We start from the raw sequence: 25460 nt of genomic DNA, 5'->3' as shown, positions 1-25460 counted from the left end.
CTGGATCATTGAAAAAGCAAGAGAGTTCCAGTAAAACATCTATTTCTCCTTTATTGACTATGCCAAAGCCTTTGACTGTGTGGATCACAATAAACTGTGGAAAATTCTGAAAGAGATGGGAATACCAGACCACCTGACCTGCCTCTTGAGAAATCTGTATGCAGGGCAGGAAGCAACAGTTAGAACTGGACACGGAACAACAGACTGGTTCCAAATAGGAAAAGGAGTATGTCAAGGCTGTATATTGTCACCCTACTTATTTAACTTATACGCAGAGTACATCATGAGAAATGCTGGACTGGAAGGAGCACAAGCTGGAATCAAGATTGCCAGGAGAAATATCAATAACCTCAGATATGCAGATGACACCACCCTTATGGTAGAAAGTGAAGAGGAACTAAAAAGCGTCTTGATGAAAGTGAAAGTGGAGAGTGAAAAAGTTGGCTTAAAGCTCAACATTCAGAAGATGAAGATCATGGCATCCGGTCCCATCACTTCATGGGAAATAGATGGGGAAACAGTGGAAACAGTGTCAGACTTTATTTTGGGGGGCTCCAAAATCACTGCAGATGGTGACTGCAGCCATGAAATTAAAAGACGCTTACTCCTTGGAAGGAAAGTTATGACCAACCTAGATAGCATATTCAAAAGCGGAGACATTACTTTGCCAACAAAGGTTCGTCTAGTCAAGGCTATGGTTTTTCCTGTGGTCGTGTATGGATGTGAGAGTTGGACTGCGAAGAAAGCTGAGTGCCGAAGAATTGATGCTTTTGAACTGTGGTGTTGGAGAAGACTCTTGAGAGTCCCTTGGACTGCCAAGGAGATCCAACCAGTCCATTCTGAAGGAGATCAGCCCTGAGATTTCTTTGGAAGAAATGATGCTAAAGCTGAAACTCCAGTACTTTGGCCACCTGATGTGAAGAGTTGACTCATTGGAAAAGACTCTGATGCTGGGAGGGATTGGCAGCAGGAGGAGAAGGGGACGACAGAGGATGAGATGGCTGGATGGCATCACTGACTCGATGGACATGAGTCTCAGTGAACTCTAGGAGTTGGTGATGGACAGGGAGGCCTGGTGTGCTGCGATTCATGGGGTCGCAAAGAGTCGGACACGACTGAGCGACTGAACTGAACTGAAGGACACCTGAATAAAGTATGGAGGTTAATTGATAATAATTCATCAATACTGGCTCATTCATTGTGGCAAAACACCCTGCTAATAAAAGATGTTAATAGAAGAAACTGGAGTTTATGAGAACTCTATCTGAAATTTTTTGTAACAAACTGTTCTAGAAAATAAAGTTTATTTGTTGAAAAAAAAGATCATCTATATAATATATTAGTATGTTTATTGTACTTATTTTAAAATATAATGTATATTAAATATTATTTAAATGGCAGCCCACTCCAGTATTCTTGCCTGGGAAATCTCTTGGACAGAGGAGCCTGGCCGGCTACAGTCCCGGGGGTCGCTAAGAGTCCGACAGGACTGAAGCGACTAAGCATCCATAATATAGTTTTAAAAAACAAATTCAGCCTTCATTCTCTCAGCCCACTTTCAGGCGTATCTTTCGTACAGCAGGTAGATGTACTGTTTACAAAACGCTGCTGCTGTGTTTTTCTGCAACGTGGATTTTTAGTCACTATATATTCGAGGGTCTTAGGTAGCAAGTGCACCGGGATCAACTTGGTTCTTCCCAACCGCTGCACAATAGGAGCGGTTTTGCGCGTCATCATTCTTTGTTACTTAGCTCCTTACAAGGGACTTTTAGATTGTTGCCCATTTGGGGCCGTTAAAAACAAAGCTACTGGTTCGATTTGCATTTTAATAGCGAAGGAGCTGGACATGCCGAGGAGGATGCCAGGTCCGTGTGCTGCGCTCAGGGTCCCTGGTGCAGGCTTGGCCGCAGGAGCCCAGCTAAGAACCCTGGGTATCCATCCAGTCATCTTCCGCAGCCTCTCCAACACCCCCACTTCCCCCAAGGCGCGGCTCTTTTTTGGGACTGTACTGCATTTTTTGGAGATGATTGGGCGGGTGAGGGTGAAATGCAGGCCAATGGCTCGCGAGCGGCTCGAAGGAAACGCTCCCCGAAGCAGAAAAAGAGCAGAAAGGGTCAGAGGCACAAGGCGACTCTGGCAGGATTGTTGTTACTCTGATGGGGGCGCCTGCAGCGTTGTTAGTGCGGGCGCCCGCTTGAAGCGCCCAGCCGAACCCGCAGCTTTTCGGGGGCGGGGGCGGGGAGGGCTTATCTGTTGCATGGCTCTCTCTCTGGGCTGGGGGTTTTGTCTGGTAAGTTCACGTGGCACCGGTCCAGCCCAAAAGCCTGAACACCCAGCACCCCCGACCCGCGGTGTTCCCAGCTCCTGCTGCTGCTGCTGCTAAGTCGCTTCAGTCGTGTCCGACTCTGTGCGTCCCAGCTTCTAGGTAATTGCAAAAGCGAGTTGTTTTTTGGTTTTTTTTTTTTTTTTGGCTCATTTTTCTCCTGACTGAGCGAATGCTTTTAAATACGACGTTGATAGATAAGTAAAGTCATTTACCCTGGAATTCTTTCTTTGTGTAGCACAAACTTTTCTGCCTTATAACTGAGCCCCTGGAAGCCAGAATAGTTGCCGCTGGGTTTTGTGACTTGATAGGAACACCATGTGGGGAAAAGACTAGATTTGGTGTTCAAACACCTGGGTTCTAGTTTCCATTCTGACACTTGGAAGGGATGCGTTCTCCAAGCATTGGTTTTCTCACCTGTAAAATGTTCAAATTAATCTAAACAATATGTAAAGTAACCTCTACTTCATTCTTGCTCAGGGCTGATGCAACATCGAAGCAAGGGAAAGTAAGTGCCTTGTAAAACTGTCAGGTGCTGTAGACCTCTGAGTAGTACTGTATTAAATCTTTTTCACATTGATTCACTCAACTGACCATGGTTGAATACAGCCAAGGTGACCCAGCCAACATGACCAGCCCAGTACTAGGTGCCTCAGGAAGAGGCACAAAAGAAAATCCCATTACTCTAAATACAGTTCTTCTTAAGTATATGTGCTGCCGAAGCGAGCACTAAATACAGTTCTTCTTTAATGGGAAAAAAATATTAAGTTGTAAATACCTCACACAATAGAGACTTGCAAAAAGGACCCCGGGGTAAATGAGCGGCAGGTGAGAGGCTGGGGTCCAGAAAGTCCGCTGATCAGTCTTGTCAGACTTTGCAAAGTGAAAGTGAAGGTCACTGAGTAGGTGCCAGACTCTCTGCGACCCCATGGATTATACAGTCCGTGGAATTCTCCAGGCTAGAATATTGGAGTGAGTAGCCTTTCCTTTCTCCAGGGAGTCTTCCCAACCCAGGGATCAAACCCAGGTCTCCCGCACTGCAGGTAGATTCTTTACCAATTAGGGAATCTTCTAATTTTTAAAATCATGTGAATCCTGTTTTTTTTTTTTTTAAGGATCTATTCCTTTTATTTCTGCTTTTATCTTGGTACTTTTGTTCCTTCTACTTTCTTCGTGCTTGCTCTAGTTTTCTTTATCTGGTTTCTAGAGTTGAATGTTAGACTTATTTATTCTTAGAATCTTTTGTTGTTGTTTCCTCTTGGAAAGGCCATACAATTATTTTTTACAAGATTTAAGAAACAGATCTGAGTATCTGCTTTTAATTGGTGAGTTTAACCAGCTTATATGGATAATGACTACAGAAATACTGAGATTTATATCCACCCCTTTTATGTTGTTATATTTGTGTATGTGTGTGTGTGTGTGTACGTGTGTGTGTGTGTGTGTGTGTGTATGCGCTCAGGACTGATATAACAAATTGAAAAAATTCCATCCTGTTCAGTAAATAGTTGTTGCCTTGAGATCTTACAGTACCCCACCCTTGACCTTCCCCTGGATCCAGCAACAAAAGAGGCATTAAGCCTTACAGGTGGCGCATGATATGTTGAATATCACATGGTATATACTTTCTCTTTGTTTCTTTTTTGTTTTTCTACCTTCCTTTGGATTGTTTGAATTCTTTCATTTAAACAGGGGATTGATACTAGAATTACAAATGTGTGAATCAATAACTGCTATATACCTTTACCAAAATATTCCTCCAAAAACTCACACTTATAATGTCAAAAAGTGAACTAACCATCTTTCCCTCTCAATCTGCTTTCCCTCTGGGTTCTATATCTCCAGTGAGATACCACCTCTGTCAAGGCGTCCAGGCTAGAGCTCTGGCAGCTATTTGCTTTCCAATGGCACCCCACTCCAGCACTCTTGCCTGGAAAATCCCAGGGACAGAGGAGCCTGGTGGGCTGCAGTCCATGGGGTCGCTAGGAGTCAGACACGACTGAGCGACTTCACTTTCACTTTTCACTTTTCATGCATTGGAGAAGGAAATGGCAACCCACTCCAGTGTTCTTGCCTGGAGAATCCCAGGGGCGGGGGAGCGTGGTGGGCTGCCATCTCTAGACACGACTGAAGCGGCTTAGCAGCTGCCAGAATCACCACCATGAAGTTGCAAGCCCCTGGTTTCCGTGGATTCCTCATGGGAGAGGCTTCACATGTTTTTACTTCGTAGTGTTTTACGTCGTTATCTGTTCTTGTAGGATTTGCAGAAGTAAGCAAGCTATTGTAGGGAGGAACAGTTCAGATGGCAGGCTCTGCCTCTCCCTTTGCAGCAGCTTATACAGCTCTAATCTCTCTCAAAATGTCAATTGCCCCCAGGGGGAGAAAACCAGGAGAAGCCAGCTATTTCTCTCCACCCCACCCCCAGAGTCTCAGCAAGACTCAGCCCTTGAAAATGTAAGGTACATGTAAGACTGCTCACAGGGCTGCAGGGCATGGGTGAAAACTCTAGATCACTTTCTCTGTTTCCTTCAGGGAGATATGGGAAAAGGGAGACTTATTTGTCACATATGTTGAACTGTGGGGACTGCAGAATGGTACATGTAAGGCAATGAACTTGTTTTTGTTCTTGTTTTTGTTTTTTAATTGGAGGCTAATTACTTTACAATATTGTGGTGGTTTTTGCCATACATTCACATGAATCAGCCATAGGTGTACACGTGTTTCCATCCTGAACCCCCCTCCCACCTCCCTCCCCATCCCATCCCTCAGGGTCCTTCCAGTGCACCAGCCCTGAGCACCCTGTCTCATGCATCAAACCTGGACTGGCGATCTATTTCACATATGATAATATACATGTTTCAATGCTATTCTCTTAAATCATCCCACCCTCGCCTTCTCCTACAGAGTCCAAAAGACTGTTCTATACATCTGTGTCTCTTTTGCTATCTCGAATACAGGGTTATCATTCAGTTCAGTTCAGTTCAGTCGCTCAGTCGTGTCCGACTCTTTGCGACCCCATGAATCGTAGCACGTCAGGCCTCCCTGTCCATCACCAACTCCCAGAGTTCACTCAGACTCACGTCCATTGAGTTAGTGATGCCATCCAGCCATCTCATCCTCTGTCGTCCCCTTCTCCTCCTGCCCCCAATCCCTCCCAGCATCAGAGTCTTTTCCAATGAGTCAACTCTTCACATCAGGTGGCCAAAGTACTGGAGTTTCAGCTTTAGCATCATTCCTTCCAAAGAAATCCCAGGGCTGATCTCCTTCAGAATGGACTGGTTGGATTTCCCTGCAGTCCAAGGGACTCTCAAGAGTCTTCTCCAACACCACAGTTCAAAAGCATCAATTCTTGGGCACTCAGCCTTCTTCACAGTCCAACTCTCACATCCATACACGACCACAGGAAAAACCATAGCCTTGACTAGACGAACCTTTGTTGGCAAAGTAACGTCTCTGCTTTTGAATACGCTATCTAGGTTGGTCATAACTTTCCTTCCAAGGAGTAAGCGTCTCTTAATTTCATGGCTGCAGTCACCATCTGTAGTGATTTTGGACCCCCCAAAAAATAAAGTATGACACTGTTTCCACTGTTTCCCCATCTATTTCCCAAGAAATGATGGGACTGGATGCCATGATCTTCGTCTTCTGAATGTTGAGCTTTAAGTCAACTTTTTCACTCTCCACTTTCACTTTCATCAAGAGGCTTTTTAGTTCCTCTTCACTTTCTACCATAAGGGTGGTGTCATCTGCATATCTGAGCTTATTGATATTTCTCCTGGCAATCTTGATTCCAGCTTGTGTTTCTTCCAGTCCAGCGTTTCTCATGAGGTACTCTGCATATAAGTTAAATAAACAGGGTGACAATATACAGCCTTGACGAACTCCTTTTCCTATTTGGAACCAGTCTGTTGTTCCATGTCCAGTTCTAACTGTTGCTTCCTGACCTGCATACAGATTTCTCAAGAGGCAGGTCAGGTGGTCTGGTATTCCCATCTCTTTCAGAATTTTCCACAGTTTATTGTGATCCACAGTCAAAGGCTTTGGCATAGTCAATAAAGGAGAAATAGATGTTTTTCTGGAACTCTCTTGCTTTTTCCATGATCCAGCAGATGTTGATAATTTGATCTCTGGTTCCTCTGCCTTTTCTAAAACCAGCTTGATCATCAGGAAGTTCATTACCATCTTTCTAAGTTCCATATATATGCCTTAGTATATACTGTATTGGTGTTTTTCTTTCTGGCTTACTTCAGTCTGTATAATAGGTTCCAGTTTCATCCACCTCATTAGAACTGATTCAAATGTATTATTTTTAATGGCTGAGTAATATTCCATTGCGTATATGTACCACAGCTTTCTTATCCATTCATCCGCTGATGGACATCTAGGTTGCTTCCATGTCCTGGCTATTGTAAACAGTGTTGTGATGAACATTGGGGTACACGTGTCTCTTTCCATTCTGGTTTCCTCGGTGTGTATGCCCAGCAGTGGGATTGCTGGGTTGTATGGCACTTCTATTTCCAGTTTTTTAAGGAATCTCCACAGTGTTCTCCATAGTTCCTGTACTAGTTTGCATTCCCACCAACAGTATAAGAGGGTTCCTTTTTCTCCTCACCCTCTCCAGCATTTTTGTTTGTAGACTTTTGGATTGCAGCCATTCTGACCGGCGTGAGATGGTACTTCATTGTGGTTTTGATTTGCATTTCTCTGATAATGAGTGATGTTGAGCATCTTTTCATGTGTTTGTTAGCCATCTGTATGTCTTCTTTGGAGAAATATAAGGCAATGAATTTGAAAGAAGGAGGTAAGATACTGGGCTAAGCAAGGAATAAACAGAAATTTGCATATTGAATAATGGTACCTCAGACCCTGGGAAGTCAGCAATCTGATTTACCATCCACAAGCAGGGAACTGGAGGATTCATTTGTGCAGAAAATGAGCATCTCAGACAAACATCCTTCAGTGACTGATTATTTACTGTTTCCCTCAGTGTCAGCACTGATGGACGGTTAAACAGCCTGCAGCAAACTCCATTGGTCGACAAACCCTACTCCCAGGCAGAGATTCCAGGCAGTTCCCAAATGTAGATGTCCAGCCTAGGATCACCAGCTTGTGAGGAAGGCTCCAGATAGGGTGACCCACCATCCTGGTTTGCCAGGGACTGAGGGTTTTTCAGGACACTGGACATTCAGAGTCAGACTGGAAAAGTCTCTGGCAAACTAGGGTGAGTTGCTCCAACAAGTATGAGCAACATCTATCAGTTTGGCTTTGGTTTAATAATTTACAAGCCTGACTTTCTCCATGCATGCATAGTCATCTGCTATAATTTATAGGGTCTTGAGACAAAGTCTGCCAAAAATTGGATTAAATGGTTTATGACTTTTGCTGATCCTTTCCCAGCCTCTGACACCATATGTAGCGAAAAATATGGTCTACATTATTTGTAATTTCCAGCCCAGTCAACTAAAGATGTGTCCTGGCTTCTTTTATTATTAACTTGATCTTCTTCTTCTTCTTCTTTTTTAAAGATCTAAGTAGCTTTAGCACTTCCCAGGTGTCTCGGTGATAAAGAATCTGCCTGCCAATGCGGGAGACGCAGGAGAGGTGGGTTTGGTCCCTGGATCAGGAAGATCCCTGGAGAAGGGAGTGGAAACCCACTCCAGTGTTCTTGCCTGGAAAATCCCATGAAAAGAGGAGGCTGGTGGGATACAGTCCATGGGGTTGCAAAGAGATGGACAACTGAGCAACTGGGCACACAATCACAGTTAGCTTTATTCAGCAATTATGATTGGGCCGTAAATAGTCTAGTAAATTGACTAGATCATTCTTAACTCGATCTTTAATCAACTGAAACCACTTTTGGCTGTTGAAACCACTGATGTTCCTGCTGGACTCAGTTGCAGCCCACCAGCCAGAGTCAGTTCTGCAGGGTCAGTGTCTGGGTCAGGCAGGTAGTTAAATGTGGTCTTACCATGCCATCCTGCCCTGCTCTGGAAAGCAGAAAGCCCAGCAGTCTCTGGGATGTAAATTACCTGATTTTCATGTCATGGACCAGGAATAGTCTTAACAGACAGTTGATACTACTAATTATCTCCGGAAACAAGGGCTACCAGTTCTGGATCTGAAATAATAATTATGATATTAATAGATAGCCTCCAACTTTAGGGAGATTTATAGAAAATAATTATAAATAGTAAGTTTATTTAGTTACTTTGGGAGGACATTCCACAACCAGTTTAACTAGCAGGATCTGTTGCTCAAAATGAAATGTGCTGCAGATTTTTGCACATGTTGCCAAACAGAGTAGATGGTTAGCAACCCGCTTTACCATTTTTCCAGGCTAATTTTTATTGCTGTCTCACTTTAGGATGTTGAACTGTGGGGCTTCAATTACCTCCATTACTTGTTGCATGGCTAGACAACTCTCAAAATTCCTCCCAAAGCAAATCTTGGCTCTGCCGGCAAGGACTCCCTTGACGCACTTTGGAGGGGATGTGGGTTGGCCTTCTTTTAGGAACATGTACTTGTCGGCGCCTGAGTTTTCATAAGAGGACTGAATCAAAGTCCCAGCCCAGTTTATTATTAAGGCATGCGGCTCATTTCTTAACTGGCAATGGAAAGCACCACCATTCCAAGTAGAATCTAAAACCCACAGCCACAAAGGACTTTTCAAAAGCTTGGCTAGGTGAAATGCTGTTTGTGCCTATAAAGTATGTATTCTGTTCAATCTCTAGACATGTGTTCTTAAATATATCACCGATTCAGCCACAGCAGTAGAGTTCTGGTCTTTGACTAGAACTCATGGCTTCTTGGAGAAGTCCTTTCCATGCTTTCTGCTTTGGCTGGAGGCCTTTGACCTACACTCAGGAACATTATACATAATACAGTTTTGAACACTGATCCCCTATCTGTTGTTGGGATGTTGTTGAGGGCATCGCTTAGTGGAATCATTCACAGTGGCCACTCCATGTGGACCTCTCGTAGAAGGGAATCTGCTCTTTGGTCTTACTATCTGGAATGGTTGATTTTTCTTAGCAAGCTGCAAATACTCTGAATCTTATACTGTGTCATCTTTCCCTCTATCAGGTGCTAGGTCACTAAAACAACCATGTGTACCTGTGTGCTAAGTCGCTTCAGTTGTGTCCAACTCTTTATGACTCTATGGAATCATAGCCCACCAGGATCCTCTGTCCATGGGATTCTCCAGGCAAGAATACTGGGGCAGGTTGTCATGCCCTCCTCCAGAGGATCTTCCCAACCCAGGGGTTGAACCCAGTTCTCTTACATCTCCTGCATTGGCGGGCAGGTTCTTTACCACTAGCACCCCCTGGGAAGCCCAGAGAATAACTACGAGATCATACAAAGGAGACTCATCACTCAGGTTGAGCATGGAATCAGAGCATACAGGACTGGCAAGATGCTCTAGGGGACCATACCTGCCATGTTAAGTGTCCAAGAATCCCCTGGAGGAGAGTTGGAGACAAACATAGGTTCCTCCAAACCAGTCCTATAGAGGTGCCTTCAGATCATCCCTCTTCCTTAGAGTGAGGTTTAGGGTCAGGTGTAGTAGGGCAATGGCAAGAGGAGAAAGACATAGCTGGTCCTATATCCTTCTCCCTCATCAGATTCCTATCAGGTAACACACAGGACATGATTGGAAACCGATGGGCACTGAATATGAAGTCAAGCACCCTGTGCTTTCTGTTTGTTTCATCGTGGTCCCCGGGTCAAGGTGCATTCTTACCCCAAGTTCACATCTATTATATGAGCTGGGAAATAGTACACTGTAGAAGTTAAAAATGTGGGCTCTGAACTTCACACTGCACATATATAAATTTTTTTTCCAAGCCATTGTTGGTTTTTAAATTTTATTTTTGCTATCTTTTGCCATTAGAGATTGTTATTATAGTATCTGTTTAGGGTAAAGTCTTCTGCGGGGGTGGCAGAGGATGAGATGGTTGGATGACATCACTGATTCAATGGACATGAATTTGAGCAAACTCCAGGAGATCCTGGAGGACAGAGGACCCTGGCGTACTGTGGCTGTGGGGTGACAGAGTCGGGCACGCTTTAACAACTGAACAACAACTTATGTATATGGGTATGAAATTCAGCCTATGTGTGTAATCAAGTCTTTTAACAATTTTCTTTATACCTGCTCTTGTATGTTTAATAAAGACAGTCCTTACTAATTCCAACATTATGGAAAAAAAAAAAAGGCTCTGGAGTCAGAGAGCTAACATCAAACCCTACCTCCACACTCACTAGCTAAGTGACCTTGGATAAGAAGCTCTCTTCATCTCTAAGTGTATAGAACTGCTTACCAAACACAGTTACTACAGGAAATACATTATATAACCACTGTGAATCATCTAGCCCAGAGCTCGACATTGCAATGGGTAGTTGCTATGAAGAAATACATCATGGTCACTTAGAGTTTGGGGCTTTGGAACTGGGTATACTGGGGGTTCAAATTCTAGCACTCCCTGGGCCAACTGTGAAACTTTGGGCAAGTTTCTAACTTCTTTAGATCTTTGCTTTTTTTTTTTTTTTTTCCATCTGTAAAATGGAGCTAATAGTACACATAAAACCCTTGCATGCCATTTGAAATGTGTGCTCTGTAAATGATGCTCTTAATTGCTCGTTATTTTACTGCTCCACCAGAGAGCATGCAGCTAAGCTAAGCAGGCCAGAGAGACCATGTAAGGGAGATTGTCCAGAGCTGCCAACCTTCTGTGGCAACAGGGAAACTGACCTCCATCCCCAACATATGGTAGTAACACATTGTTCTCTGTGTGCTCAGCAGGGAGCTGTGAGTTTTATATTTTTGTTATATCTGGGGCTAGATCAGATGGATCTTAATATTTTAAGGGCCACAAGTACACAAGTATCACTCCGGGTCCAATCAGGAGGCAGAAACCACATAGGGTTTAAGAAATGGAAGTTTGATATGAAGAGTATTACATACACTATGATCAAAGAGTAACTATAGGATGTAAAGTCTTCCTGGTGGAGCTAGCGGTAAAGAATCCACCTGCCGATGCAGGATTCAATCCCTGGGTTGGGAAGATCCCCTGGAGGAGGAAATGGCAACCCACTCCAGTATTCCTGCTGGAAAATCCCATGGACAGAGGAGCCTAGGGGGCTACAGTCCCTGGGTCACAAAGAGACAATACTAAGGACACATCATAAATATCTAAAACATAAGTGGACCCCTGTAGGGCTACTCTTCCTTCAGCTGAGAAAGAGGGCCCATGAAGGAGGTCCCTCCCCAGGCTGGGGATCAAACCTTGCTGGAGGAGGTGTCATGGCCCCACTGGAGGCAGAGAGATTAGCTGGTGCCTGGGCCAAAGCTAATTGGCATCTGCTGGACAAGCAGAAAGCAACCTGGTAGGTGGGTATGTGGACAGATAGAGGGAGTTGAGTGGCGGTGTAGGCAGGTGGCACAGAACGTACAGTGTCTGTATTGGGAGGGTCATGGGAAAGTGATCACCAGGCCAGGCAGGACTGCAAAAGTCACTGGAGGCCCTTCTGGGCACGTGGCTGGGGCAGAGCACCACAGGATGCCCTCCGCCTGCCCAAACCAGCAAGAACTGCCCCTTCCTCCTGCGGTGTTCTCCCAGCACCCTCTCCTAAGAAAGCTTACGTTATAGCATTTATGCTCACTGTAGAGGAGAGTCGCCTGTGGGAATTCTGCCCATTATCACAGAGTAGGTATTGGTGAGTGAACTTGGAGTTGAGGAAAATACATGAATAACTAGCACAGACACCTTGGGGCATTTGAAGAAAGCTGGGAACATAATTAGTGTGGATCCATATGCTCATGCATGTGCTCATATATAGATAATTTCCTTTGCTTGTTGGGGTTGGGAGGGGATACTACTCCTAGGGTGTTCACAGACCTCAGGTGAAGAGCACTTGGAGGGGAAGTTATCCAAATGTAGGCTCCTCTATGGATCCAAGGCAACTACAGGAAAGCCTTCCCAAAGCACTGAACTTTTGCGGGGAGGTGGGGCATTCTGAATTATTTTTTAACTTGCAGATTTCCTGTCTGCGTATGTGAACTGAAAGTGCCTTCAGAGTAGATTTTGCCTTTGAGAAACTAACCTGGTCCCTTGAATTAGGAGCCAGAAAATCTGACCTAGCTGTGTGTTCCGGAGCACATCACCTTGGCTCTCTGAGCCTCAGTTTCCCCAAGCGAAAACTGGAACCTTAAGTCAGCCACTTTCCCTGCAACTGTTTTACACCAGCATTTTAAGCCTCCAAGGAGGGTTCCGATCCCTGAGTCGGGAAGATCCCCTGAAGAAGGAAATGGCAACGCACTCCAGTATCCTTGCCTGGAGAATCCCATGGACAGAGGAGCCTGGCGGGCTGCAGCCCATCAGGTCGCGAACAGTTGGGCAAGACCGAGCACACGCAGAGAGTAAAAGGTTAAAGTCCTTGTTGGATTTCCCTGTGTTCTTCCACCAGCGTGTCCCAAACTGCAGCTTCTGCAGATGCTCACTACATCTTTTCACCAAAGGAGTGGGAGGACGGTGCTTCAAACGGGAGCAATGGGCATTTCGGAGGCATTCCGGAGTTCGGAGATGGCAAAAGGACAACCAACTTTTCTCCCCTTATCCTTGCCATAGGGACGTTAGGAGCCGGGAAAGCTCAATTCTGCCATCTGCTGGTCACCTTTTGTATAGCAGCACCCAAATATTCACAGTTTTACAGTGCTAGAACTAGAGAAGATGCTTGGATGGCATCACCGACTCAATGGACCTGAGTCTGAGCAAGCTCGGGGAGACGGTGAAGGACAGGGAAGCCTGGCGAGCTGCAATCCATGGGGTCGGAAAGAGTCGGGCACGACTGAGTGACTGAACAGCAACAAATTTAAACTCACCTAAGGATCGGAGAGAGGAAGTGGCATTTACTGAGCACCTACTGTTTACAGGCGGCTTTCCAGGTGACTTAGTGGTAAAGAATCCTCCTGTCAATGCAGGAGACTTCCAGGAGACCTGGGTTTGATCCCTGGGTCGGGAAGATGCCCTGGAGAAGGAAATGGCAACCCCTCCAGTATTCTTGCTTGGAAAATTCTGTGAAAAGAGGAGCCTGGTGGGCTACAGTCCATGGGGTCACAGAATCTGACACAGCTGAGCACAAAAGCATGCACTGTTTATAAAGGATCCACCCTCTTCAAGGGTGGTCTGAATGCAGATATAAGTTATCCTTGAACCTTGCCTGTAAGGGCTTCCCTGGTGGCTCAGTGGTAAAGAATCTGCCTGCAGTGCAGGAGATGCAGGAGACGTGAGTTCAATCCATGGGTCGGAAAGATCCTCTGCAGGAAGGCATGGCAACCCGCTCCAGTATTCTTGCCAGGAAAATTCCATGGACAGAGGAGCTGGCGAGTTACAGTCTATAGAGTCACAAAGAGTCAGACATGACTGAAGAGACTGGGCATGCACGCTGCCTGTAAAGAGGGCATGGGTTCCAGAGAGCCAGGGCTGCTTCTCAATGGCTGTGTTCCCCAAGCACAGGCTTCGGCTGCTCTCAACTTCAGTTTTCTCATCAGGTGGATGAACGAAGGATTTGGAAGGACGGCCGTTAAAAGATAAAAGAGGTTGTTACAGGTGGGTACTGAGAAGGAAAGGAGGGCACCCTAGGCAGACCAAGATGAGGGTCTCAGAAGACACCCATGGAAAGCCTGACACGTGTCCTCTTCTTGTCCCCTTATTTGTGAAGCCAGTTAATCTCCAGATCTCTAGGTGTCTCAACTCCTGACGTCTGGTCAGGGGCAGGGACAGAGGAATTGGAAAGATTTCTTCAAGGAAGAATGAAACAAACACCTGTGTAGACTCCACCAACTTTAATAGGAGCCATATCATTGTCTTCGAAGTATCCTATTATATGAACATATTGCCATTTATTTACACATTCTACAGCATATGGACATTTGAATTGTTTCCAGTTTCTTGCTGCCTTGGACATTCATACACATAATTTTTGTCAAGTATATAATCAGGGAGTGGCATTGTTGGGTGGCAGACCATGTGCATTTTCAACTTTATAGATAATTACTATTTATCCCAAGAGGTTCCACCAGTCAAAACTCATGTTAAAAGTGCGTGTGTTCACATGTGTGTGTGTGTGTGTGTGTGTGTGTGTAGGAGGGAAGGTATTCCTGTTCACCAGATTCACTGCAAGCACTTGATATTGTCAGTTTTTTTTAAGTTTTGCTAATTTGGTGGGGTGAGATGATGTCATTTCAATTTCCCTCCAAAGGTGACTCTGTAATTGTTAGTCATTTTGAAGTATACCATAATTACTTTTCCTAATTTGTGCATTTAGAAATTTTCTTGGAATAAATAATTTTTTCTTTAGTAATTTCAATATGTTTATGTACTCAGAATGTTTCATTCCCAACTCTTACATCACATGTAAAATATTCTGTAAATAGCAGTGCCTTGGAGATCCTTTTCCTGGCCTGGAGCTTTCTGACCTGCCCTCTTCTGTGTTGGCTCTGCAGGCTCGCTGCACGGTTGCTAGATTGAATTTTTTTGTTTTTTTGAACAGTCATCCTGGGCATTCTCGTTGCCATTTTCTTCTGTTTTCCTGGATCCCTTAGCAACTTCCTCCTTCCTGATTTACTCTTTTTTTTTTTTTTTCAGTACATCCTCTACTAGTTTCCTGAGAAAGAATTCTCAGAAGGTAAGTTTTTGGAAGTCTTGCACGTGTGTAAATATCTCTACCCACAAACGTGAGTGATATTTTGTCTGGATATCTAGTTTCATGTTGGAAAACATTTCTGCTGAGTTTTGAAGGCATACCTGCTTTGCCTATGGGGTATGATTTTATTAAGAAGTCTAATGTCTAAGTCTTGATATTTTTGTATTTTTTATTCAATTTTTTTCTAGGAACTTGCTTTTTATTCCTGGGGTCTGTAATATCCTGGTGGTGTATTGTGTATGAATTTGTCCATTTCACAGGGCGCTTTGGGTGTCCTTTCAACCTGAAAACTCACGCCTGTCTATTTCAGAAAGGTTTTTTTTTTTTTAATTATTTACCGAAAAAGTCTTTCCTTAATCTGTTTTTCTCTTATTTCTTTCTGGAAGCTCTACTTATCAAATGCTGCCTCTCTGGACGAATTTTCTAATTTTCTCATTTTTTTCCCCTCCCATTTTCTATTTCTTTTTCTTCTCATACTAAGTTTTGGAGAATTCCTTTACTTTTATATTCTATGGAATTGTCATCTCTGCTTTTTCTTAAAGAAAATTCATTGGATATTTTTGTCCTGTGACCATTCCTTTTTTTTTTTTAACTACCTGCTCTTGTTTCTGAGTATGTGACTGGCATAGTTTTAGTTTTTCTTCTACCTGTGTGGTTTTTGTGTTTTCTAAGTTGTTTTGCAGGTGGGTTGTTTTTGTTTGGCCTCCATCTTTTACGTTAAAACTCTGTGATGATTTCTGGAAATACTTCAGTGAGACACTAGACGTCTATTGGCGGGTCTCTGTACATGAGTGGTGCTTGTCACCTGGTGGGTTTCACTTTAGGGTCGTTGCGACTTAGCAGCAGCAGCAGTCGTGTTGCTGTGGTTCATCGCTCAACCATGACTGACTCTTTGCAGCCCCATGGACTGCAGGCTTCCTGGCTTCTCTGTCTATGCGATTTCCCAGGCAAGAATACTGGAGTGGGTTGCCATTTACTTCTCCAGAGTATCTTCCTGATTCAGGGATCGAATCCGTGTCTCCTGTATTGCCAGCAGATTTTTTACTGCTGGCTCCTTTGGTACAAATGCTTGTTCTGTTTATGGTTATCCCCAGGAGGACTGAGATACCACTACATTCTAAAATATCACAGGAATTTAATTACATAAAGAATTTTCAAAAATTTGGAAGAAGGGACCATGTAACACGTGTTTACAGCAACTTATCATTGATTACTTGTTTCTTTATATCTTAATTTAAGCTCCTTCTGGGAAGAAAGCATGTCTTTTTAATTTTTTTCTTTTGATGAAGTCAATGTACTTTTAAAGTCTTTGTATCTTGTAGGACATAATTTCTTCATTGAACTAATGTGTAACAAGAAGGTATTGAGATCATCATATGGGGTAAAAGGGAACTAACATTTCTTGAGCACCTACTGTGTGTCCAAGGTTATGGGAGAGTATCTTAGAATTTGGTTGACTTTGAGAATAAAGACAGCTAACAGAACTGTTCAGAGCGGGCCTTCAAAGGAGAGGAAGCTGCTGTGTCTTGCTGGTTGTAGGCTCCAGCTGGGCTTCCCTGGTGGCTAGATGGTAAAGAATCTGCCTGGAATGAAGGAGACCTGGGTTTGGTCCCTGGGTTGGGAAGATCCCCTGGAGAGGGGAATGGCAGCCCACTCCAGTATTCCTGCCTAGAGAATTCTATGGAGAGAGGACCCTGGCAGGTTACACCCCATGGGGTCACAAAGAGTCAGACATGACTGAGAGACTAAAAACACACACAATTCAGGCTCCAGCTAGGGGTCACAGGGGAAGGTACAGCCTTAACAAGTGTACAGTGGAGCTCCATGAACACCAGTTGTGACAGTGATAACTGATACTGACAGGCTAGATTTACTAAAGCTGATAGTTTGCATCAAGGGCTTCTCTGGCAGCTCAGTCGGTAAAGAATCTGCCTGCAGTGCGGGAGACCCAGGTTCAATCCCTGGGTGGGGAAGATCCCCTGGAGAAGGGAATAGCAACCCACTCCAGTATTCTTGCCTGGGAAGTCACATGGACAGAGGAACCTGGTGGGCTACAGTCTATGGGGTCACAAAAAGTCAGACACGACTGACCGACTAACACTTCACGAACACCAAACCTGGGGATCTGTGCTATAGACACATTCAAGATCCACAGAGATCTTGTAAAGATGGATGAAAAGCCAAAATGAACAAGGAGAAATTCTCTCTTTGTTAACATTCTCTCCTTGGATTCAAAAAACTAATTTCACAAATTCAGGATTAGGGAAGATCTGATTCAGGAAGAATCCTTGGGGTAAAGTATGGGAATTTGGGTTGGCGCCAAAACTAAAATAAAGCAAAACCTCTTTACCATCTTTAGCTACAAGGACGCAAAACCAAGGACACGGGAGGTGACAGTCCTATTTCATGTTGCTCAGTATATTACACAAGGCCTGTACTTGGTGTTGAGACTGTCCACCGCACAGATGTTCAAGGATGGAAAAGCCATTTCACGGAGGATACCATGCAATGAGTACTGTAGTCAGAGTCCAGAGGATGCTGAGGCCGTATTACCTCACTGTGCAGGACCACAGTGGTAAGGGGGGGTGTCAGGAACGCTTCCCAGAGACCCCACATCAGCTGATATCTGAAAGATGATTAAGAGCTCTATAGATGGATATTTTAGCCCAGATGGCTAAAAATAGACACTGGTACAAGGACAGTTCTGAGAGGGAAGAGCATGGATAAAACTACAGTCCAAAGAGCACTGCTGCTTGTTCCGTTCAGTTCAGTTCAGTCGCTCAGTCATGTTCGACTCTGCAACCCCATGGACTGCAGCACGCAAGGCCTCCCTGTCCATCACCAACTCCCTGAGCTTACTCAAACTCATGTCCATTGAGTCGGTGATGCCATCCAACCGTCTCACCCTTCTCCTCCTGCCCTCAATCCCTCCTAGCATCAGTCTTTTCAAATGAGTCAATTCTTCACATCAGGTGGCCAAAGTATTGGAGCTTCAGCAGCAGTCTTTCCAATGAATATTCAGGACTGATATCCTTTAGGATGGACTGGTTGGACTTCCTTGCAGTCCAAGGGACTCTCAAGAGTCTTCTCCAACACCACAGTTCAAAAGCATCAATTCTTTGGAGCTCAGCTTTCTTTATAGTCCAACTCTCACATGCGTACATGACTATTGGAAAACCAAAGCTTTGACTAGATGGATCTTTCTTGGCAAAGTAATGTCTCTGTTTTTTAATATGCTCTCTAAATTGGTCATAACTTTTCTTCCAAGGAGCAAGCTTCTTTTAATTTCATGGCTGCAGTCACCATCTGCAGTGATTTTGGAGCCCCCCCCCCAAAACAAAGTCTGTTACGGTTTCCATTGTTTCACCATCTATTTGCCATAAAGTGATGGGACCAGATGCCATGATCTTAGTTTTCTGAATGTTGAGTTTTAAGCCAGCTTTTTCACTCTCCACTTTCACTTTCATCAAGAGGCTCTTTAGTTCCTCTTTACTTTCTGCCATAAGTGTGGTATCATCTGCATATCTGAGGTTATTGATATTTCTCCCAGCAATCTTGATTCCAGCTTGTACTTTATCCAGTCCAGCATTTCTCACGATGTACTCCGCATGTGAGTTAAATAAGCAGGGTGAAAATATACAGCCTTGATGTACTCCTTTCCTGATCTGGAACTAACCTGTTGTTCCATGTCCAGTTCTAACTGTTCTTTCCTGACTTGCATCCAGGTTTCTCAAGAGGCAGGTCAGGTGGTCTGGTATGCCCATCTCTTCCAGAATTTTCCACAGTTTATTGTGATCCACACAGTCAAAGGCTTTGGCATAGTCAATAAAGCAGAAGTAGATGTTTTTCTGGAATTCTCTCACTTTTTCTGTGATCCAATGGATGTTGGCAATTTGATCTCTTATTCCTCTGCCTTTTCTAAATCCAGCTTGAACATCTGGAGGTTCATGGTTCATATACTGTTGAAGCTTGGCTTGGAGAATTTTGAGCATTATTTTGCAAGTGTGTGAGATGAGTGCAATTGTGCAGTAGTTTGAGCATTCTTTGACATTGCCTTTCTTTGGGATTGGAATGAAAACTGACCTTTTCCAGTCCTATAGCCACTGCTGAGTTTTCCAAATTTGCTAGCGTATTGAGTGCAGCACTTTTCACAGCATCATCTTTTAGGATTTGAAATAGCTCAACTGGAATTCCATCATCTCCACTAGCTTTGTTCTCAGTGATGCTTCCTAAGGCCCCCTTGACTTCGCATTCCAAGATGTCTGGCTCTAGGTGAGTGATCACACTATCATTATTATCTGGGTCCTGAAGATCTTTTTTGTATGGTTCTTCTGTGTATTCTTGCCACCTCTTTGTAATATCTTCTGCTTCTGTTAGGTCCATACCATTTCTGTCCTTTATTGTGCCCATCTTTGCATGAAATGTTCCCTTGGTATCTCTCTAATTTTCTTGAAGAGATCTCTAGTCTTTCCCATTCTATTGTTTTTCTCTATTTCTTTGCATACAATTGGGGAAGGTTTTCTTATCTCTCCTTGCTATTCTTTGGGACTCTGCATTCAAATAGGTATATCTTTCCTTTTCTCCTTTGCCCTTCGCTTCTCTTTTCACAGCTATCTTCACTGCGGCTTGAGATGGGTGCAAACCAAACTCAAGTAGGGAGACCTCTGGTGGTGACTGAGAAAAGTACAGTCTCACAGACTAGGCTGTGGGCCTGGAGGCTATGGAGGGATTCTGAGTCCCAGGGGGACAGACACGACCACTTTGGAGAAGGGGACAGCGAAGGGGAAGAAAGGTAAGTATCAGCAGGATACAGAAAGATACATAAGGATAAAGGAATTTTGAAAGGAAAATCAAAATGTTTAAGGGGAAATGTTAGTAAGTTTCTGCTGTGTGAGGTGAGATGTTATTCTTCTTCCATCTCCCCAGGAAATAGTCTGTAAACTATTTATATCAGGGAAAGAAGGGAAGGAGGGAGGGAGGAAGGCCCCTGAAAGTAATAGGGAGGCTGGGTTAGACACACGATGCATGGAGAGAAGGAGACTCAGGAGGACACAGTTACTGACATCTTCAGTCACCATAGTTGTGTAACAGTCACGACTGTGTCCTGTGGGTAGAAACTGGGCGGAGATAGACTTTGATTCTCACTAGTTTGAGAGCAAGCCATGTACAAATAGAATGGACTGCTTCAAGAGGCACTGAGCTCCCTGTCACCAGTAGGGCACAAGCAGAAATTGGTTGGCCATCCTCCAAAGAGGCTGCTCGTGTGATTTCTGCAAGAGATGGGATGTTGATAGGTGAGCCTGAGACCCCCAAGCTTTTGATGGAGGCTGAGAACATCAGTCTCTTCATCCTGGGTCCTCCCTTCTCAGCCAACTCATTCAGGTACTGAAGTGGAAGGTTTGATTGCATTCTTTTGAGGGAAGGTGCTAAGTTCCACCTATGTGTTCAGGTTAAGTCTGTGGAGACACAGGGCACATCTAGAAAGAAATGTAGGAGAAGGCAGAATCTGCAAGGAGAAAGGAGGGAGAAGAGTCATTGCTGATGGTCCAGAGCTTAGATTGCAAGAGTCCAGCATATTCTATCTGCTCCAGGCATTTAGACATCATTTTCCCTTGAGGGCTGTGTCCATTAAGGTCTCTTCAGGAAACAGAACCAGTGCAGGTGGTGCCCACGAAGATGCTGTAATAAAAACTATTGACAGAGTGTGGGCAGGTTAGGGGAACAGGCAAGGAAGCAAGAGGCTCGTAGAGACTAGCAGCGAGGGGAAGCCCCCATTGAAGGGGTTAGGAGAGAAAATTGTATTCCAGGCCCCTTGAGAGCAGAAGCCATGGAGGAGGGGTCTCCTGAGGGAACCCTGATCATGGAGGTCACACTTGCAGGTAGAGACATGCTGATGAAAAGAGAGTGGGGAGCACGGGAGAGATAGCCCAGTGCTCTTTCCTTTTACCTTCCAGAATCCCCCTTCCCCTTCCTCATTAACCCAACCAGAAGCCAGAGGCTGAAGAGCCAGGAGGACTCAGTCTGCAGGGATGAGGTCACCCCAGCACAGAGCCAAGAGACAAGGAAAGAAAAACGTGGAAGGGGCGACAACAGAGAATGAGCAGTGTAAGGGCTCCTTTCCTTGCCTTTTGTGATCGAGACTGCAGGCTGTGCCACAGGATCCCGCTGTCTGGAATGCAGACACATCAGTGGGCCAGTTTGGACCATGAAGATGAGGGCAGAGAAGCTGTGGAGAGCCTGTCACCCGAAGACACAGGGCTGCTGCCCTGAGCCCACACGGCTGCCCTGAGGATTGTTACCTGAGAGAGATGCAAAGTAGCAAGTGGCTCCAGCTGCGGTCCTGTGCCCACCAAACTTATTACAGCCTTTATGGATTTTGAGAAGTACAGAGTCCCCATCTTTGAGAAGGCTTCAAGAGCTTACTGCATGTTCTGATAGCACTCCACAGGGACCTAGTTCCTCCCTTCTTGCCTAGGACCCCCATCCCTGTGATGGCTCAGAGCAGCTGTTACCTTGCACAGAGAAGCTCTCTTCCAGTGTGAATGTCCTTCCAGTGATCTCTGCGAAGTGTCAGCCCCGAGTAGGGTGGGGCAGGCTGGGGCTGGGTTAGGATACTGCGGCTCTGTGTCTTCTCCCCAGTGGGTGTTCTCCCCATCGTGGCTGTGACTTCTCAGCCCCTGACAGCCCATGGCAGTTGCTGGTAAGAATCACTTCCTGCTGGGTTCTGAATTGAGAAGACAGAGATGGCCCATCGTGCAGCACCATCTCACTTCCTGTGTAACTCCATTAAGCTTCCCCTGGAAGCAGCCAGGGCCACTGCTCAAGCCTCCCTGATGAGTGTAGGATGCCTGGACTTGACAGGAAGTGTGAGGGGGTGGGGATGAGGGAGGAACAACAAAGCTTAGACCATTTGTATGAATTTCTGACGTCTATTTTGTGTTGATATTTCTTCAGCTTACAAAGCAATTTCTCAGAGTTTCACTCCATCTGAGAAGTTTGGAATAAACATTTTTCATTCTCATTTTGCAGATGAAGAAACCGAGCTTTCCAGGGGTAGAGAAACGTACCCAGTGACGTGTCACTCGGAGCCAGCCAGGCTAGGAGTAAGGCCCAGTTTCTGGTATTTATGCCAGATCTTCTTCTTGTCCCAGAGACCTCTGCATGGTGAAAGAAAAACTCTTCTTTAGTGGACGTTTTATGAAACAACACTTAGAAAATGCTGAAGGTCTCCCTCCTCCCTGCCCTGGTTGTCAGGGGACACATCATGGTGGCCCAGTTCCGTGAGTGACAAAGGCAGTTTCAGAGAGCTTGTCTGGACTCTTCAGGCCTGTACTTTACCACAAAGTGTGGGGTGTGTATGGCGTGTGAGTTATGTGATGACTGGGTATATAATGTGTGTTGGTGATGTGTGGTATGTGTGTGCCTGTGCGGAGTAGCATGTGTGTGTGGAGTTGTGTGTGTGTGTGTGTGTTGAGTCTTCATTTGAGGGTGTGTGGGAGTGTGAATGTGTGTGACATAATGGTTGGTGCGTGTGTGATATATTGTGTATGTGTGTTGTGTGTCAGTGTTGTGATATTCTTGTACATGAGTGTGATCGTGGGTCTTTCTGAGTCTGCTGGTTCAGTGAGTGTTATGGGTACATTCTCACGTGTGCTGATGGATGCGTGATATGCCATATGTGTGCTAGAAAGAAAAAGTGTGTGTGTGTGTGTGTGTGTGTGTGAGTGTGTGTATGTGCAGATGGCAGGTCTGGCACAGAGGCAGCCAGGACAGGAGGCTCACACCTTAGCAGTGTGTGTGTCGTGGCTTGCAGCTCCCAGGTGCTCGCCCCGGCGTCCCCACCTCGTTGGTCAGTTTGCCCAGCTGAGGCCTGGTTCAGTGTCAGCTGGGGCTTCCTCTGTTCTGAACAGGCCGGCATCCTTGGCACAGACCGGGATTTCACACTGGCTCGTCCCCAACTGCAGGTCCCCTCTGGGCCAGGCCAGCTGCCCTGCTCCCTTGGGACTTCCACCCACAAGAGAACCCCTCCCTGCCTAGGACGGGAGGAGCCAGCCCGGAGCTGGATGGAATGGCCACGTCAACAACTCTGCCCTCCCCGCCCCTGGAAACGGTCAGAACGAGCACCTGCCACCAGCGCCCTACAAACATCAGCCTCACTGGTGGGGACGGCCGGGCCTCCTCGGCAGTCAGCCTCTTAGTGAGGCCTAGCCCACCTTCCCCTTTCAGATGGCAAATCGCCTTTCATGCTCACCCACCTGCACCCTGACCCCTCACGCTGGTGTCTTTTATCTCTTTTAAAAGAGTGCTTTTCGCCTTCTAACACTTTGTGTGATTTACCTGATTTGTTTCCTCTTTGTCTCTCATTCTAACTCTCCTTACTAGAATGTAAGCTCCAGGAGGGCAGGCACGTGTTTGGTTTTTCATGTACTTAGAGGAGAGGAAGCAGGATGTTTAGAAGACACTCAAAATGTTTGTGGAAAGAAGGAAGGAAGGATGGAGGGACTTGATGCCAACCTCCCACCTAGGCCAAGCCATGGTGAGGGGTGTTGGGGAGTGTACTCGGTCCTGCTGGGGTCAGCCAGAGGCCAGAGGGCAGCTCCAGGGATTCGGATCGAGGCCTGTCAGGCTCCCAGCCACCGGCCTCATGGGAGGGCACAGCTGTGGGTGGGAGGGGAGCTGGGAGGGATGTGTTCAGTTTCTGGGGACGGAGCTGCTGGCTGGGGATGCATTTAATTTAGCCCAAGTCTGGCACGGAGTCGGGGGAGGCGATTAATACAGACGGGGTGCTGTTCTTTCCTTGGGGCTGGAGCTGTGGCTGGGGGCCGGGTTGGATCAAGTGCGTTATTGGCCCAGAGCCGGGTGAGATAAACACACTCTTGGGACAGCCCTTCTTCCAGGATAGGATGGCCAGATCTTGCCTGCTGGGGCCACAGTGAACCAAGAGTTGGCATAGGACTTTAGAGCCTGCTACCTGTGTCCCATGTATGGACTCGTCTGGACCCCATCACCACCTGCCAGGGAGCTAAAGTTTCCACTTTACAGGTGGGGGGTGGGGAAGGGAAGCTGTGAGGGTGGGAGGGCTTGCTGGAGGGTGGCTTGAACCCAGGGCTCTAGATCCAGTGCTTGCTCCTTCCTCTTCTGTCCCCCACATATGATAGAAAGAGACAGACCCCTTACCTGCTTCCAGTTGAGGAACAGGCCCACCGGAGAGATGGGGCAGCCCCTCTAAGCCTGCACCAGGCCCCATGCTGATGTCAGGAGGGCAGAGCCCGCCAAGGCTGGGAATCATCCAGCTTTGATCTCTGGTTTGGCTCCAGGTTCTTCAAGCCACTGCCACTCCCTGGGGCTCAGTTTCCCCACTCGGACAAGCCCCGTCCAGCTGATGGTGGTCAGTTGGGCTCTAGTGTCTCACTAGGAAGCTAGGCTTCCTACACGGTGGACTCTACTCACAGGCCAGGAGCTTCCAGAGGCCTCCGTGGGAACTCATGCTCAGCTTGCTTTCCTCCACTTTCCCTTCTCTTCCCATCCTCTTTCCCTCTTCCCTGGGTCAGGGGATCTGAATGGAGGCCAAGCGACTCAGCTGCTCTGCAGGGCATGCTGCCCAGCAGCCGCTCCAGCATGCCACTGCGGCCACCATAGCAGCTGCCTGGGCAGGAAAGGACTTCATAGGGGGACTGTGACTTCATGGGGGAACTTGCTTGAAGTGCTACTCACTCTAAGGTTTGAGTGATGATGGCGGGACCTCAGCTTATTAGTGACTTTTGCCTCAAAACGGGTCCAATGGAGGAAACACCCCAAACATCCACCAACAATGAGAATGGTTGAATGATGAATAAACAAGATGAGGTGTATCCATCCAACGGAATGTTGTTCAGTCATAAGAAAAGAATGGAATACTGATTCATGCAGCAACATGGATGAACATTACGCTGAGTGCAAGAAGTCAGTCATACAAGGTCACATGTTGTTTGAATCCATGTATCTGAACCAGTATAGGTAAATCCAAGAAACAGAAAACAGCCTGGGTGGTGGCCAGGGGCTGGGCAGAGGGGAGACTGGGGAGCGATGGCTTAATGAGTAAGGGGTCTCCTTTGGGGATGATGAAAATGTTTTAGAACTAGGTAAAGGTGGCAGTTGCATGCTATTGTGAATGTGCTGCTGCTGCTGCTAAGTCACTTGAGTCTTGTCCGACTCTGTGCGACCCCATAGACGGCAGCCCACCAGGCTCCCCTATCCCTGGGATTCTCCAGGCAACAATACTAGAGTGGGTTGCCATTTTCTTCTCCAATGCATGAAAGTGAAAAGTGAAAGGGAAGTCACTCAGTCGTCTCCGACTCTTCGCAACCCCATGGACTGCAGCCCACCAGGCTCCTCCGCCCATGGGAGTTTCCAGCCAAGAGTACTGGAGGTGAATGTGCTAAATGCCACTTAA

General features: G+C 46.0%; 2 long non-coding RNA genes across 5 annotated transcripts; one reads left to right on the top strand and one right to left on the bottom strand.

The window, feature by feature from the left end:
* The first annotated feature begins 1533 nt into the window (after positions 1 to 1533).
* Positions 1534 to 23348, top strand: LOC104971021 (uncharacterized). 4 transcript variants are annotated; one of them, XR_009493268.1, is made up of 6 exons: positions 1534 to 2425; positions 14971 to 15010; positions 19639 to 19820; positions 20983 to 21728; positions 22058 to 22131; positions 22993 to 23348. It is a non-coding gene; the product is annotated as an uncharacterized lncRNA (long non-coding RNA). The 4 variants fall into 4 exon arrangements; XR_009493269.1 differs by having other exon boundaries at positions 1543 to 2425; positions 20983 to 21133; XR_001495364.3 differs by having other exon boundaries at positions 1535 to 2425; positions 22058 to 23348.
* LOC132344146 (uncharacterized) lies at positions 10854 to 21627 on the bottom strand. The gene is made up of 2 exons (XR_009493270.1): positions 21541 to 21627; positions 10854 to 20534 (listed from the first exon to the last, which is right to left on the bottom strand). It is a non-coding gene; the product is annotated as an uncharacterized lncRNA (long non-coding RNA).
* Positions 23349 to 25460: the final 2112 nt, after the last annotated feature.

Source organism: Bos taurus, chromosome 28 (assembly GCF_002263795.3).
Source record: "Bos taurus isolate L1 Dominette 01449 registration number 42190680 breed Hereford chromosome 28, ARS-UCD2.0, whole genome shotgun sequence".
Taxonomy (NCBI): domain Eukaryota; kingdom Metazoa; phylum Chordata; class Mammalia; order Artiodactyla; family Bovidae; genus Bos; species Bos taurus.
Note: the sequence above shows the minus strand (reverse complement) of the source record. Positions and strands in the feature narration are given on the sequence as shown.